Here is a 14,825-nt window from a genome sequence, read left to right as displayed (position 1 = left end):
CTTATCATTGGCTCTTGGTGATGCTGAAGAGGTATAGGTTTATAATTAAGAGAAGGCTTTTATAGTCCAAGTAAAACACGACGGTAGAGTGTCTGGTTGAACTATCACTGGCACACCTCACTAAATAAACAGTTACTAACAACGCTAACAAACTAAACGTCTGAAAACATGAAACTGGCAATTTTCTAGAAAACGAACAATAGTTAGTTTAATACGAACTCAAACCAAACGGATAAGTTGAAGGTAAAATTTAATCTGCATACCAACTCAATCAGATGTTGAATGTTTTAGTTTACCTCTGGTTGCATCCGTGAATGATCTCCTGAACTCGGTAATTTACAACTGAAATTGAACATCGAAAAGTGATTAACTCGGAAGCAAGAGCTCTGACAACACCCCTATGAGGCCCAATAAGTAACCCAGGCAGTATCATAGGCAGAGATGCTTATTTCTCCATCTCCCATAGAAGCCAACATGGATTTTATTGTTTCAATCCATTCTGTTAACTTGTTCAACTCTTGAACCTTCAATTAGTGTTATTTAAACAACAAACTCAGCCTTAATTGAGGAATGTATACATATGCTAAGGAACCAAAAATTAGAATCAAAACCAACCTTAAGAACATCCCCTTCTTCACTATCTTGATTGGTAATATCTTGCCATTTACTAAGCATCGTACTTTGCTCTAAAACTGCTTTGACTACTGCACAAAAACGATTATTATATTAGCACAAGTGTCTGTGCATGTGTATTGCTTACAATGCCAACTTTACCCATTTTTCATTTTTATTTACACCCAGTCTTGATGAAAAAAAAAACAGGAACGAAGAGGACGAAGACATGCGCAAGAGCTTTAAATCAATATCGATATCGAAATCAAAAAGTAATCAAATACAGGAAAAATATATTACCTTTTGAAACCGAGATTTTTTTTTCCCGCTTAACTTCTAATAATAATCGGCAGTAGAGAGACAATCAGGGACATATATATATATATATATATATATATATATGTGTGTGTGTGTGTGTGTGTGTGTGTGTGTGTGTGTGTGTGTGTAATAATTTGGCAATTAATACAAAGGCTAAGTCACGAACAATTGAATAGTGGCATGTAGTTGATTTCTGACATGAATTTATACATACGTCCTTAAGGTACTATGTAATTTTAAGGGTATATATGGTAGTAAATTTTGAAATGATGAAGTAGTCATTCTTAAAGGCATTGAATAATTTGTTTTAATATTTTATCAAGGGTATTTAGTGGTAGAAAAAAGGCTGGTCCAATTTAAATGTCTATGTTAATTATGGTGTATTTTACTAATTGAGATATGATTTTAGTTTGGTAGAGATTTATTGGAGAAGTATTTGGTTATTAGAGATTGCACATAATAAATATAAATAGACACAAGAATTTAGGTGGTTTGACATAGTTATTGCCTACATCCACAAGGGTTGGGTAGTTTATTGATGGAGGTTGTAGTGGTAGTGATTACAATAATTTGACTGTGTATGAAATAGGTTTATAAGTTACCACATTCCATGTATATGTGAAGGCATTGAAAGCCATTAAATAGTAAAGGAAGAGATGGAGAGGAAGCCCCCTTGAGAGTGTGAAGATGTGTCATTTATATAGTTGTGATTGAAGGAGTAGGTGACAACATGTGGTGACACTTGTAGTGGCATGTCCGACACTTGTAAGAGTATGTAGATGATGTTGAGTGCACTAATGATTGACTGTGACAAGTCTTGAGGTAATGTGGGAGATTAGTCAAATGTGGTACGCCACGTGTTGCAAATGATGAACTGAGCATGTGGTGCAGTCATATAGTATGAGAATACTTGAAGTCGTAGGTTGTATGTCTGGAGTCGACCTGGAGTGGTGGAGTTGATATGATCGATTTGGGGTAGGAGGTCCCTTACATAGCTCTCTCTTGTTAAAATGTTATAGAAAAAGACGTCCTGATAAGAAATCCGAAAAGAGTCTGGATGGTGGATGAGACGTCATTGGAGGAGATGATTTCATGTGATTGATGAAGTAGCCAAGGCGTCAGTTGTAGACTTGTTGTATTGAACTACTGTCACATCCCAAATTTCCAGAATATTTAAAATAAGGAATTATCTAAGATGTAATTATCTCAATCGTCATCTTATTCAATAATCTGAAAACCCAAGATGAAACGAAACCCTAATAACCCATTATCAAACATGACAATAAAAATCTTAGATCAAGCTAGATCAAAAGAACAACTCTTCATTTATGAATTCAATAATTACTAACCAACTCTATTACATCTATTTCAAATCAAGACTTTATACTTCATAAAACTTATACTAGTAAGACTCCAAGAGCGAATCCAAATCAAGTGTCTTCATCCATTGTATTCTACAATCTATGTTTCCAAGAACACACCCACGTTGCAAAAGAAAGCAAACATGGGTTAGCAAATTGAATTTGCTGGTATGAGTAAGACTAAAATAACATATACAATACTACATTCAATCTTTCAAATAAATAAATATAGCATTACCAACCATTTCAACTTGGAAGACAAGATAGTTCCATTTTTCAAAATGGCGTATAGTTTCTTCCCAAGTAAGATTTCAATTCCATTATCTAGTAAATTAATTTAATTAACATCTTACCTATATCCGCTTACGTGATAGGGTAGGATAACGTCCCTACATAAGATGTTAATAAGTCCTACCCTCCTGCAAAACAAAGTTAGGTTTCCTAAACATAAACATTTAATTCATACCTCTACTTCACTCTCACAACAACCATGAGAATACACAATCTGGCATAATATATCACCAATATTAGCATTCATATCACATTCCTTCGTAAGAAATTATATGTATCATATAATAATACACAACCAATCATATCCAACAACTTACTCATGCATAAAGCCAATATTTTACTTAAACCACTCGTCTACTTATGAGAATGGGGAAAATATCATAACCGAGGAGTATATTCATCTCTTGTGAGTGATACTCACACAAACCGCGTATATATTTCTCATAAGAAATCATGTACACTATAATACATAAATATTCATATGCAATAACTCACTCACACGTAAAATCAATATTTTACTTTAATATCGCTCGTCTACTTATGAGAACAAGGAAAAACACAACTAGGGAGTACATTCATCCCTCGTGAGTATCAACTCACACAAACCACATAAACATTTCCTTGTAAGAAATCATGTACATCATAATACATAAATATTTCATATGCAATAACCTGTAAAATCAATATTTTACTTTGCTTATTAATTATCTCGTTGACTCATTTATTAAAAGACACAGCCCAACCTTTAGTTCCTACTCCACGATTTGCACTTCACACATTTGCCAAATCACACATATCCGTGTGCCTCACTCACACCGAGTACCACTACAAGACATATGTCCCAAGCGGGGATATCACCTCTAGGAAACATATTTCCATCTTGTAAACTCGTAACTTGTGAGTCACAACCATCTCTGGGCTTTCTATACACATAATCACAACGCCTTTTTTGGGCATAACAAAATATCAGGTCATTCATGGCACATTCAATGAATACCTTGGGTCATTTCCACCACATTCAAGGAATACCCATCATAATACTAACAGGTCATTCATGGCACATTCAATGAATATCTTAGGTCATTCCCGCCACATTCAATGAATACCCATCATAACACTAATAGGTCATTCATGGCATATTCAATGAATATCTTAGGTCATTCCCATCACATTCAAGGAATATAGACCTACATTCTCGTACATTCAAAGAATACAGCCAACCCATAAGGCAAATGCCTTAATTCCTCTCTAAGGCGGCTTTTCATATAGCATCTTTAGTCATAAACATTTCATTTCATTTCCTTTCATCAAATAGGCGTGGAGAGATCTAAAGATGTGGGCGACACATTAAATTTTCACCAGACACTTTTACACCGGATTTTAACACTCAAGAGTTCTCATTTATTATAATATTTTTATCATAAACTAAACATCGTCTCAAGCAATATAATCTTTACTAAATATTCCAAACACAATAACCAATCAACTCACCTCATTATACATTATATAAATCATAGATATCAAATTCTCAATTATGAGTAACATGTTAATTAAATGCCTCATGAATACCTTTTAAACAACCACAATCACATACACAATTAAGTACTAATATTGTTCATATATACTTATCACAATAACTAATAACTAATAACTAATATAGTATAGTGTAGTGGCTGCACTTTTGCTCAAAGCCGCCTACGTATCCAAATCTTTCAAGATTGGAATCAAGCCTTCGTAATTCTTATTAGCCACATTGTCAAAGTCAAAGTCCATCAGTGCCAATATATATTATTGTATGATACCACGTCAAATCTTTATTAGATAGTGACAAACATGTTTATACAAGTTTTGACAACATCCTATTATTGGATTTGTCCACAAAGTTCAATATGTCAAAAGTCTTAAAAAGTCAACAATCAAAAAGTCAACAGTCAGTAGTCAAAGTCAATGCACTACAACAAATATGACATATGACATCGCTAATTTTACATCACTTTCAGCAAAGTGATGCCATAAGAAAACTATGACATCACTTTTCTTAACATGTGATGTAATAATTATCACAATTTTTTTTGAACATTACTTATTTCAGAAGCTGATGTAGTAGAGTTGTACAACATCATTTTAATTAGTGATGTCGAGATAGTGATGTAGTAACACTTTTTTACGTCACTCGCTTTGTCACTTATAAAGTGATGTGATATCTATGTATTCAACATCACCTTAAAGGTGTTGTCACTCACTGTGCCACTTATAAAGTGATGTAATATCTATATATTCAACATCACTTTAAAAGTGAATTTGCCAAGTTTTCGAAATCACTTATAATGTGACTTCCAGAAGTATTATTATTAATATACCTCTTAATTAAGTTAATTAGTTAGAAAAAGACCATATAAAAAATTAGGTTAAATAGAAATGAAACAGGGTGCACGCTGGTTTGCTAGACTAGCTGCCATTAAACGAAAAATAGAAAATAAAAAACCGCGACCAATACCCAAAAGGCTTAAACCCCATAAGCAAGGTCTGGCCCATAAATTTATAAGACCTAATACATACAAAGAAGAAAATTAAGAATGGAACTCGCCCTCACGTCTAAATTTCGGGGATTTTAGGGATGATCTTCAGTTTTTTATTGTCAAAAACCCTACAGTCTTTCATTAAATTGAAATTGGAGATTGATTGTTGTGTGCAAATGAGTTTGATATTAATTGATTACAACATTGAAAGGTTTTTGGATCGAACGAGTATGGTTTTTCAATTTTAAATTTTGTTTTCTGATTGAATTGTGAATACCAATACCATGCTAATGAGCAAGGAACGAACCTGCTTCTCTAATAACCTCGTTGAATAGGAGGGCGAATGTTGACTCACTATCTAGCTCACAGAGAGGGCTTTCTTTAAATGAGGGGAAGGCTTTATAGGGAGGGGTGGTTTCTGAACAAGAGCCTTTAACTTTTTCTGGGGGTGCGGGTCCTAGTCATCGCTGCCCCTGATGCCAATAGCTGTATCGGGGAGGTGAGTTGGGGGCTTTCTCTTCTGGTTGCTTCTGGGTCCGGTCTAACACTACACCATAACAACATATTTGTGACACTAGCATCTCTTGAATTGTGACGCCAAACTGGTGTCAGAAATTTTGTGACGGTAATTTGGCGTAAAAAATTGATGAAAATCGTCAGAAAAATACAAACATTTTCATGATTTTAATTCTTGCTTTATTCTAAAACATAGTGACGGCTAGTTGGCGTCAACATGTGAAGAAAAAATAAACAAACTAAGGCACGTGTTAGGTCATGCACCTTCAAAGGGCACCTCTCGTAAATTAGTTCACAAGTTTTATCGAGCTCATTTTTTCCATCAACACCAATTTCTGGAATAGAGCAACTTGTTCTTCTTCATCTCCTCCAAACCTGCATCTCTCTCTCATTTAAATATTGAAATCCCTAGAATAGTTTTCATGGTTACAACCCCGATTTGCAAAACCCTTAATTTCTTTGAAAGTTAAAAACAAGGTTGTTCGATCAATTTGGTTTTATTTTTTATTAGTTAAATGTTCACATAAATTGATTTTGGGTTTTGGCAATTCACTGATTTAGGGGTTTATGTTATTGGTTTCACCCAATATGGAGTTTCGCATAGCAGCGACAAGGTTCATATCCAATGGAACTTCGATAGTTTTCTACATAAGTGCAAGGTAAGTTTATATATATATATATATATACATATATATATTCTGTAGAACATAATTTGGATGAATATATAAGTGAGAGTTGCTCTCATCCTAGCAGAACATGCCCATTAAAAATTTGGAAAGAAGAAGTGGGCTTTTGATTGATGGGGGTATGTCGTTGAGTGTTTTTTCTGAAACATTGAAGGTTTGAAAAAAGCAATTAATTTATTAGTCTACTACTAATAGTGTTGAGCTCGGCTGTTTGATACTCTTTTTGATATTGGGAAAATTTATTAAGCAAATTTTATACAATTAATCTCTACGTGTTAGTGATGTTATTCCTCGCTAAGGACAATCAGTGTAGCATCCGGTTCAAATTTGGTTATTGGAACTTATACTCGTTCTTGTTTGCTAAGGACACTGTAGCATCTGGTTCAGCTTGGCTGGTTTGGTGAACACACCTTCCTAGGTAGTTCATTTATATGCATATGTGCAAGTGCAAATATAACGAAGGCTTGAAATCTGGTGAGATTCTCTTTTGTCTTTGATTTTCGGATTTAGTTTTCTAATTTTAGTGTATATATTCAAGTTTATTTTATTTTATTTGTATGCTTTTTTATTTGAGGGTGTATACTTATTTGTTTTTTAGCTTTATATGGGTCACTTTAATTTGATGCACCTGTTCCAGCCTTTATGATCTTATTGGTTGCGCGCATGTGTTGCGCATGGAGAGAAACAATAAAAAAAAAAAAAAAAATCAAGGGATAGCTTAATTGGGCTTGGAGAGCATTGTGTACACAAGGAGCTAGTTGATTTTCATTCTTAAGTTGAGGCAAGTATTTCTATCCAAATTCCTTGACTAATATCTAGGTGAATATTTTATGTATATCCAAATATTTTTATCACTAGTGGAGAAGCAATTTTGAACAGGTGAAGAGACTACTTGTGCTTCTTTGAGCTCATTAGAAGCTATCCATTACTTGAAAGGTGAATATTTCTTCGAAAAATTTGTTGTTTACTTGATCGATTTGAGGTTCATGTCGAACCTAGAAATGCCTCATGTATTTCCTGTATGTTTTTAGTTATAGGCACTCTTTGTTGATTCTATAGTGCAAACGTTTTAGTAGCATTTTTTTTCTCCTTTTTTTGTCCATTTTATTGGCCAATGAGTACCTACTGCTGCTAGATGTTGCAACTTCCCAGTCAAACTGGATTAAGTAATTTTCTTTTGGGTGATAAATAAAGTTTTGTATATTAGTAACACTAAATGTAAAGGTGCATGTCTCTAAACATCATTTTAACGGCCGTAAGAAAGAGTTTATTAAGTTTTCAACATGTCTTATGTGTTGTCCTTGGTTAGCAATTGTCATATTCAATATACTCAAGTGAGGTTTATATTTCTTGTCTTTTATTAGTTGATTAATAAAGTTTTTTTCTTTTTATGTGAAGGGCAAGTTTATAGCCTATCCTGGATATGGAAATTACCCACAACAACAGGTGTGTTTTCATGTGTCTCTCTTGTAGAGTAGTTTCATTAATAAATTGAACTTAGAAAGCACTTCTATAGATCCCAAGTATATTGTTAATTTAAGCGTATTATAACTTGAGATATATATTACTGAGCATATTCTATATTGATTTGGTATCAGGGATACTTGAGATGACATTCAACATTCAAGTTTGATACCAAGTGTGGCTATTGGGATTCTTTGAAGAGGTTTGTTTTGTAATAATTGCGATGTTGGGATGGATTATTTGAAGTGGTTTCTTTTGTAATAATTGTAATGTTGGGATGGATTATTTGAAGATGCTTCTTTTGTAATAATTGTCTGTTGGGTAAAGTTGTTCATTGGAAAAGAGTTTGGTGCACCTGAAGCACTGGTGCAGCTTACATGTTATTGGTGTTACTGCCCAAATCATTACAACTATTTAAATGTTTTTTTTTTTTTCTGGGTAGACACAAGTTTTAGATTACTCCACTAGTAATGCAGGAAAATGGGCGACAACGTTTTTATTTTAACTTAACCTCCAACCAACTTTTGGCACAGGGCTGGACATGATCTTCTGTAGAACTTCCTTTGTCATTCAGGTACTATATTATGTGGATGTTTCGTCTATTTATTTTCCATTTATAAAATTTGCATTGATTTTCTAGTACAATGTTTCATACTGCAGAAAAAAGAAAACAAAGTGATTTGTTAGGCTGTGATAGGTTATTGGATTAAATTGATTGCATCAAGCCAGGCTGTGATAGGTTATTGGTTGGGTGATTGTGGTTCTCTCTGGCTCATTTCGGTACTGCAGATTAGATTTTGTTGGTATATGTTGGCTTGTTACAATTTTTTGTATATAGTGTAATATTTGTAATTGGAGATGATATTTGTGTGATGAATGTGATTTTAAGATACATTTCATCTTTATTTGATGATAAATGACCAGGAAAATGGTATTATATTGGGATGATATTGACAATTTTGTTTTTTTTTTATTATGTTGATAAATGGGACATCACTTTTAAAGTGATTTATAGGGTTCTTTCACATCACTTTACAAGTAATTTGGAATCTGAATGAAATGTCACTTCCTAAGTGATGTTAATCGGCCTTATTGATTTCACTTAAAAAGTGATGTTAAACGTTATAACATCACTTGTGGACATCGATTAAAAAGTGATGTAAAGTTATAACATCACTTGTGGACATCAATTAAAAAGTGATGCGAAGTAACATCACTTGTGGACATCGTTTAAAAAGTGATGTGGAAAATCTTGACTTTTCACGTTGCCACCAGTTACATCACTTGCAAAAGTGACATCGTATATTTTTGACATCACTTATGGAGTGATTTTAAATGTCTTTTCTGTTGTAGTGATGGTCAACAATCAACAGTCAAAATGCCAAACCCAATAGTCACCAGTCCCAAACCGGTGTTTATCCAAACAGGTCCTAACGCAAACCCGTATGTAAAACACTTCAACCCATGGTCCTAATCCAACTAACCAAAACAAAACCCAAAACCAAGGCCCAAACCTTTATAACCTGGCCCAAAAGTCTAAACAGATTTTAAAACTCAACCTAACCCACTTTAAGTCATATGAACCCAGCCCAAACAAAATAGAAATCAGCCCAAAGAAACAAACTAATTTGTTTCAGCCAAGCCGAACCAACAAATCACCTAAACTGGAAATTGAGACTGGGAGCACTGGATTACGATCTCGGTCGTCCTTACCAGTGCCAACAGCTCAAGTTCCAGCCACCACCCACTCCTCTCTTCCTGCACTCTCATCCCATCAATTTTACTCATTGGGAAAACCCCCTAACCCTTTAACAAAAACACATACTCTATTCCTCACATTGATAACCCTTCCTCCAAACTAGATCTGGACCGTCCACCATTAACAACCACGTCAAGCTTCAACAGCCCCCACTCTACAACACTTAAACACCCCCACTACAACCAATCATCAGTCCACCAAACAATAACAGTACAAAAGTTTAAATAATATACATGACGATTTTTTTTTTGGGCTCTCGCCACCATTAACAATCACTTCAGAGTTTCAACAGTTCAATTTCAGAGTTTCAATAGTTCAGCAAATCAATATACTAACATTTAACAAGTTTTAACAATTCGACAGGATGACGAATAATGACAGAAGAATGAGCAGCAAAAATGAGCGGAAACCTTAGACAATAAAATTATTTCTTTATACCCGTAAAACTTTAGGTTCGGTGGAATAGAAAAAAATAACTACTCACCTCTGTTGTGTTTACGAGCGACGTGAATGAATATAAACTTGAGAATGAAAATACTATGTACAAATCGTCAGAAAGCAATCCCAATAATCTTCACCTTTCTCTCTTTTCCACTATGTGTAACTCTTCCTCTGTTAAAACTCCCTCTGTAAACTCCTATGTAAACTCCTTTTCTTTTTTTAAAACCCCCGAAAATAGGGAAGAGGGTTTATCCTCCTTACCCACATTTCCTATCTCCACTAATCTTTATCTTATCCTGTTTTATTTTAATTTATTATTATTTAACTTTATATATATTTAATAAAATAAAAAAAGGAATAGAAAAATAGGGTTGTTATAACTGCTGAGTAGATAGAGAATGTAGCCCTCGGTTATTGTAGGTATATGAAGCCCTCGGTTGGTTTGAACTTGCATATGCATGACAAGAATATTCTAAAGTTGATTGATGATAGAATGCTGCGTTGTGGTTCTGATAGTAAATCCAACCGGCATATGTAAATGCACTGTGGTCATTGTAAAAATTATGACGTTTTATCCAAATTGTGTAGTAGAGAGTATTCTGGAAGATATCGTTGAAAGTCATATCATAGTTGAAGCAGCTGAGATGGTGTGTTGAGCAATGATCAGTGAATTGATAGAGCGAGGAGTCACTCTTAGGTTAATGTTTCGACCTACATGGCAAAAGTCCGGTAGGGGTACGATCTCCACTTTATTCGTTTAATCAACAGGGCTAAAACCCAATTTGCAATATCATAGATCAATGTACATGCCCATTAACTCATGTGTCTAGGGCTGAACCCTAGCTGAAGTTTGTGTATTGTGGTAAGTAATAAGGGTTTCAAAATATTGAAGTGGAGGTCCACCATAAATTGTTTAGAAGATGGATTGATGAGAGTTTTGAAGAAGAGAAGGTAGCAAACTTAAAACTCATGACTTGTTTTTGAATGACTCAAACTTTATATTGAATGAACAAACTTAAATGAAACAACTTTAATAATTAATGTATGAAAACTTGTGTTGAAGATTGAAATATAAACTTGAAATGAAAAACAACTTGATTGAAGATTGAAACATAAACTTGAAATGAAAAGATTGAATTGAAGAACAAAAAGTAAATAACAAAACTTGAATGTAAATGACTTGACAAATAAATCCTAAACTACTCCTACATGACACTAGAATAAGTCTAGGTGCATTCTCTCCTCCTACTTTTAGGTTTTTATACTATACCTTTTGCCAAAGATTGATTTGCCCGACACCTCACTATATTGCTCTATGCTTTTGCTTTTTCTTTTGCTTTTTCATATCTTCTTGAGCAAGCTAGGTGATAAGCACCCAAAAGTGTAGTTTAAACCGCTTAATAGTATTCTATTTAGGCCAATTATGTTTATAATAAATAAGAATTAGTAATGTTTACGTGCTTTTGTGTATTTCGGGTCTTGAAGTTGTTTATGTGCTTAAAGACGCCATTTTGCATGGAGAACGAGTCAAGATGATTTCTAGAAAAGTTATGTGTTTAAAGCCTAAGAATCAAGAAGAAAAAGCCTTTTCAAGCCCAGTCAAAGCTGGGAAGTCAAAGTTAATTCGGGTAGAAAAAGAACAAAAAAGTTAACAGAATTTTATATGGGCGCATCTTTGGACTCGGGCTTCGGAATTGAGCCTACTTTATGTCAAAATGACCAGCTTGGAATAAGCTTTCTAATGGACCCAAATATGCTCCAATCAGAGCTATAAAGGTGGACAAAAAGGGCACTGAAGTTATTTCTAGCAGTTATTGCCTCTTTAGACTTAACCTAATAGATTTTGGGCTTACATTAGAGGCCCAAAGTACCCCTTTTTGGCATATGCACGAAAATGTAACTCTAACCCTCTCTTATATAAAGAGGGTTAAGGCTAAACAAAGCTAGGCTACTCCCCACATTAGTTTGGTATTAATTTAGGGTTCTCTCTCTCTCTCCCCCTTTCTTTAGTTTAGTTTAGGTTAAGTAGTTTAGTTTGTAGCCTCCATTAAATCCTTCAATAAAAAGCTTTAGTTTAATATTAAATTCTCTCTTTACATTATATTTTTAGTTTATTATTTAGTTAGTTGATCAATTCCCAAATGTTCGTTTTATTACCTTTACAATGCTTCAAATATGCTCTTCATAATGAATAGACAACTTATAACTTTTGCTACCATTTGCAGGATACAGGCCATTTAGGATACATATTCCTAATACGTGCATTTTGGCACAAATAGGATGGCTATTTATGCTGCTTGGGAAGATTCCATCTTAGGAGCAACAATGCTAGAAAGTCAAAGTCAAAAGTCAAGTTAACTATCAAAGTCAAAGACACAAGGACTCAAGGCTGGAAGCTATTGACCCAGAGACCTAAAGCCAAATTCAAGACTTCTAATATGTGGGCTTAGGTTAAAGGCCCATAAGTTGGTTTCTAGAAGGAAGGGTATAATTGTAAATGGTGTCATATATAAACCAAAGTTGTAGAGAAAGATCTTTACCCTAAATCTAATCTTTGGTCATTAGGAGTAGGTTAAATGTTTTTATTTTAAATTGTTATTTACTTATTTTCCATTTTCATATTCTTCAAGCTTTAGTGTAAACCAAAGTTCTTAATCAATTCAATACAAATGTTCTAATAATTTCACTACAAGTTTTCTAATCATTTCAATACAAGTTTAAGATTGAGAGTAATTCCAAATTGCCAAGTAGGAGAGAAGAGTTACAAAAGTTAGTGTTTTATCCATAAAAAACCATCCTCTAAACAAAGAGTCTAAGATGAACTTCAAAACCTTTTCCACTAATATTAAATACTCTTCTTCAAATGGCACTGCCGTCATAGATTCATATGGGAAGAGGAAGATAGAGAAAAGCAACAACCATTGAACCCTTCTTCTCAATCTTCATTTCAATTTTTTAGTTTTTTAATTATATAAATTTCTCTACTGATGTTTCATTTTTGTGTGTTTTCAGTACTTTTCTGTGCAAACGGAGCCCAACAGTAGTACGAGACGATTGTTTTGACCAAATATGATCAAAACATTAAGTGGTGACGAAAGAGATGAAAAACGTAGAAAAATAGTTAGAAAAGTGATGGTGATTGGGAGAATGATGAGACTGTACCTTTCGGTTGCATACGTACCCAAATTATCGATGGGATCAAGTCTTAAGAACGTAATTCTGTATAAAAAATAGTTTGGTATTTATATGTGTAGAGTAGAGATTTCTTGTAGCTCAAGTAATCATAATTGAACATGACTCTTAATTGATAATTATCTCTTTGATAAGAAACGAATCTGGCCATAAATTAATGTACGTAAGTGGCAAGCCATGTGGCTAGGGTTCAGCCCTAGACACATGAGTTAATGGGCTTGTACATCAATCTATGGTATTACAAATTGGGCTTTAGCCCTGTCGATTAAACGAATAAAGTGGAGACCCCTACTAATAGACGTTTTCCATGTAGGTGGGGGTCGAAACACCGCCCCCTCTTTGGCATGCGAACACAGTTCATATGGCAAAGAAGAGAAGAAAAATCAAGGAAAAAATGGAATAAGAAAAGAGTGAGCAGAATGTATAACAAAGTGTCGTGTGAATGTAAACGATAGGAATATGGACTGTCAGGAACAAATCGTGAATTATTGTGAACGAAATAATGTCAAACTAACTTATATAGGATGCAATGCAGTTAAATGAAAGATGGCTGAAGTGAGAATTGAAATAGGTGGCACAGAAAAAATTGCAAAAGAAATTGATGGCAAAAACTGTACCGAAATAATTACGGAATAATAATAATAAAATTGATTTTTATGACTCATGCCAGTGGAAGATTTATATTAGGATTAGACAGTTAAAATTAAATGTAGGGGCAGTTTAGTATTAATAGGAAGAAAAAGAAGTTAAATTCGAATTGGATTCGAAGGTGAAGACTTTAGCGACTAAAACTGGATGCCAACTTCGGATTAGATAAAAATTCGGATTAGATAAGAATTTGGAATAGATAAGAATACGGATTAGATAAGAGTCTGGATTAGATAAGAATTTGGATTAGATAAGAGTTTGGATTAGACAAGAATTCGGATTAGATAAGAGTTTGGATTAAATAAAAATTCAAATTAGATAAGAGTTTGAGTACAACTTTATTTAGTCAAAGCTTCAAAGAAAATCCTATGTTAGATGATATCTGAGAAAAATAGATCACAGAAGATATTGGCTTGAAAAATTGGCTGGAGAAACAAATTAAAGTAAAAAAATTGAGAGAAAGACAAGAACCCAATAATCACGTTGAATAAAGGGAACAAAGTGTAGGTACTTGTTTGAATTATCTTGGTTTTGTCCTTACGGTACGACTAAAGATGAATAAGGTAAGATGAAGTGAACTCTTGGTATTATCTTAATTACGTGTTTTGGTATGGGTTTATCAAGTCAAGAAGGTTCGATGGGTAGCACCGTTCTGCAATAGTAAATAGTAAGCTTGTAAGTTGTAACCAAGGAACATGCCCTTTATTCGATAAACTAAAGAAGAGGCCAACAAAAAGATATGCATGGGGCCTTGAAGTTCTTGACCGGAATTTATTTGTACAGGACACACAAGCTCAAGAGATTTGGAATTTGGAACAGTGCAACAATATGTCAGCGCAGCAAGAATGGATCATCCATTGGGGAAAAAAATTCTCTCCCAATCCGTGGATTAAAAAGTTGGTGTCTCGTAAAAATTGTGGTAGTGTCATAAACATCCAAGGATATAGTGAAAGAAAGTTTGAAAAAGAAGTTAGTAATGAAAGAATTCCCTGAAACAAGTGAAAACGATGGAGTCGCA

General features: G+C 34.1%; 1 long non-coding RNA gene across 1 annotated transcript; it reads left to right on the top strand.

Annotated features, from left to right (window-relative positions):
- The first annotated feature begins 6,636 nt into the window (after positions 1 to 6,636).
- Positions 6,637 to 7,240, top strand: LOC147493663 (uncharacterized). Its single transcript, XR_015197853.1, has 3 exons — positions 6,637 to 6,777; positions 6,941 to 7,084; positions 7,183 to 7,240. It is a non-coding gene; the product is annotated as an uncharacterized LOC147493663 (long non-coding RNA).
- The last annotated feature ends 7,585 nt before the right edge of the window (positions 7,241 to 14,825 follow it).

Source organism: Coptis chinensis, chromosome 6 (assembly GCF_015680905.1).
Source record: "Coptis chinensis isolate HL-2020 chromosome 6, ASM1568090v1, whole genome shotgun sequence".
Lineage (NCBI taxonomy): Eukaryota > Viridiplantae > Streptophyta > Magnoliopsida > Ranunculales > Ranunculaceae > Coptis > Coptis chinensis.
This window is presented reverse-complemented; position numbering and strand designations above follow the sequence as displayed.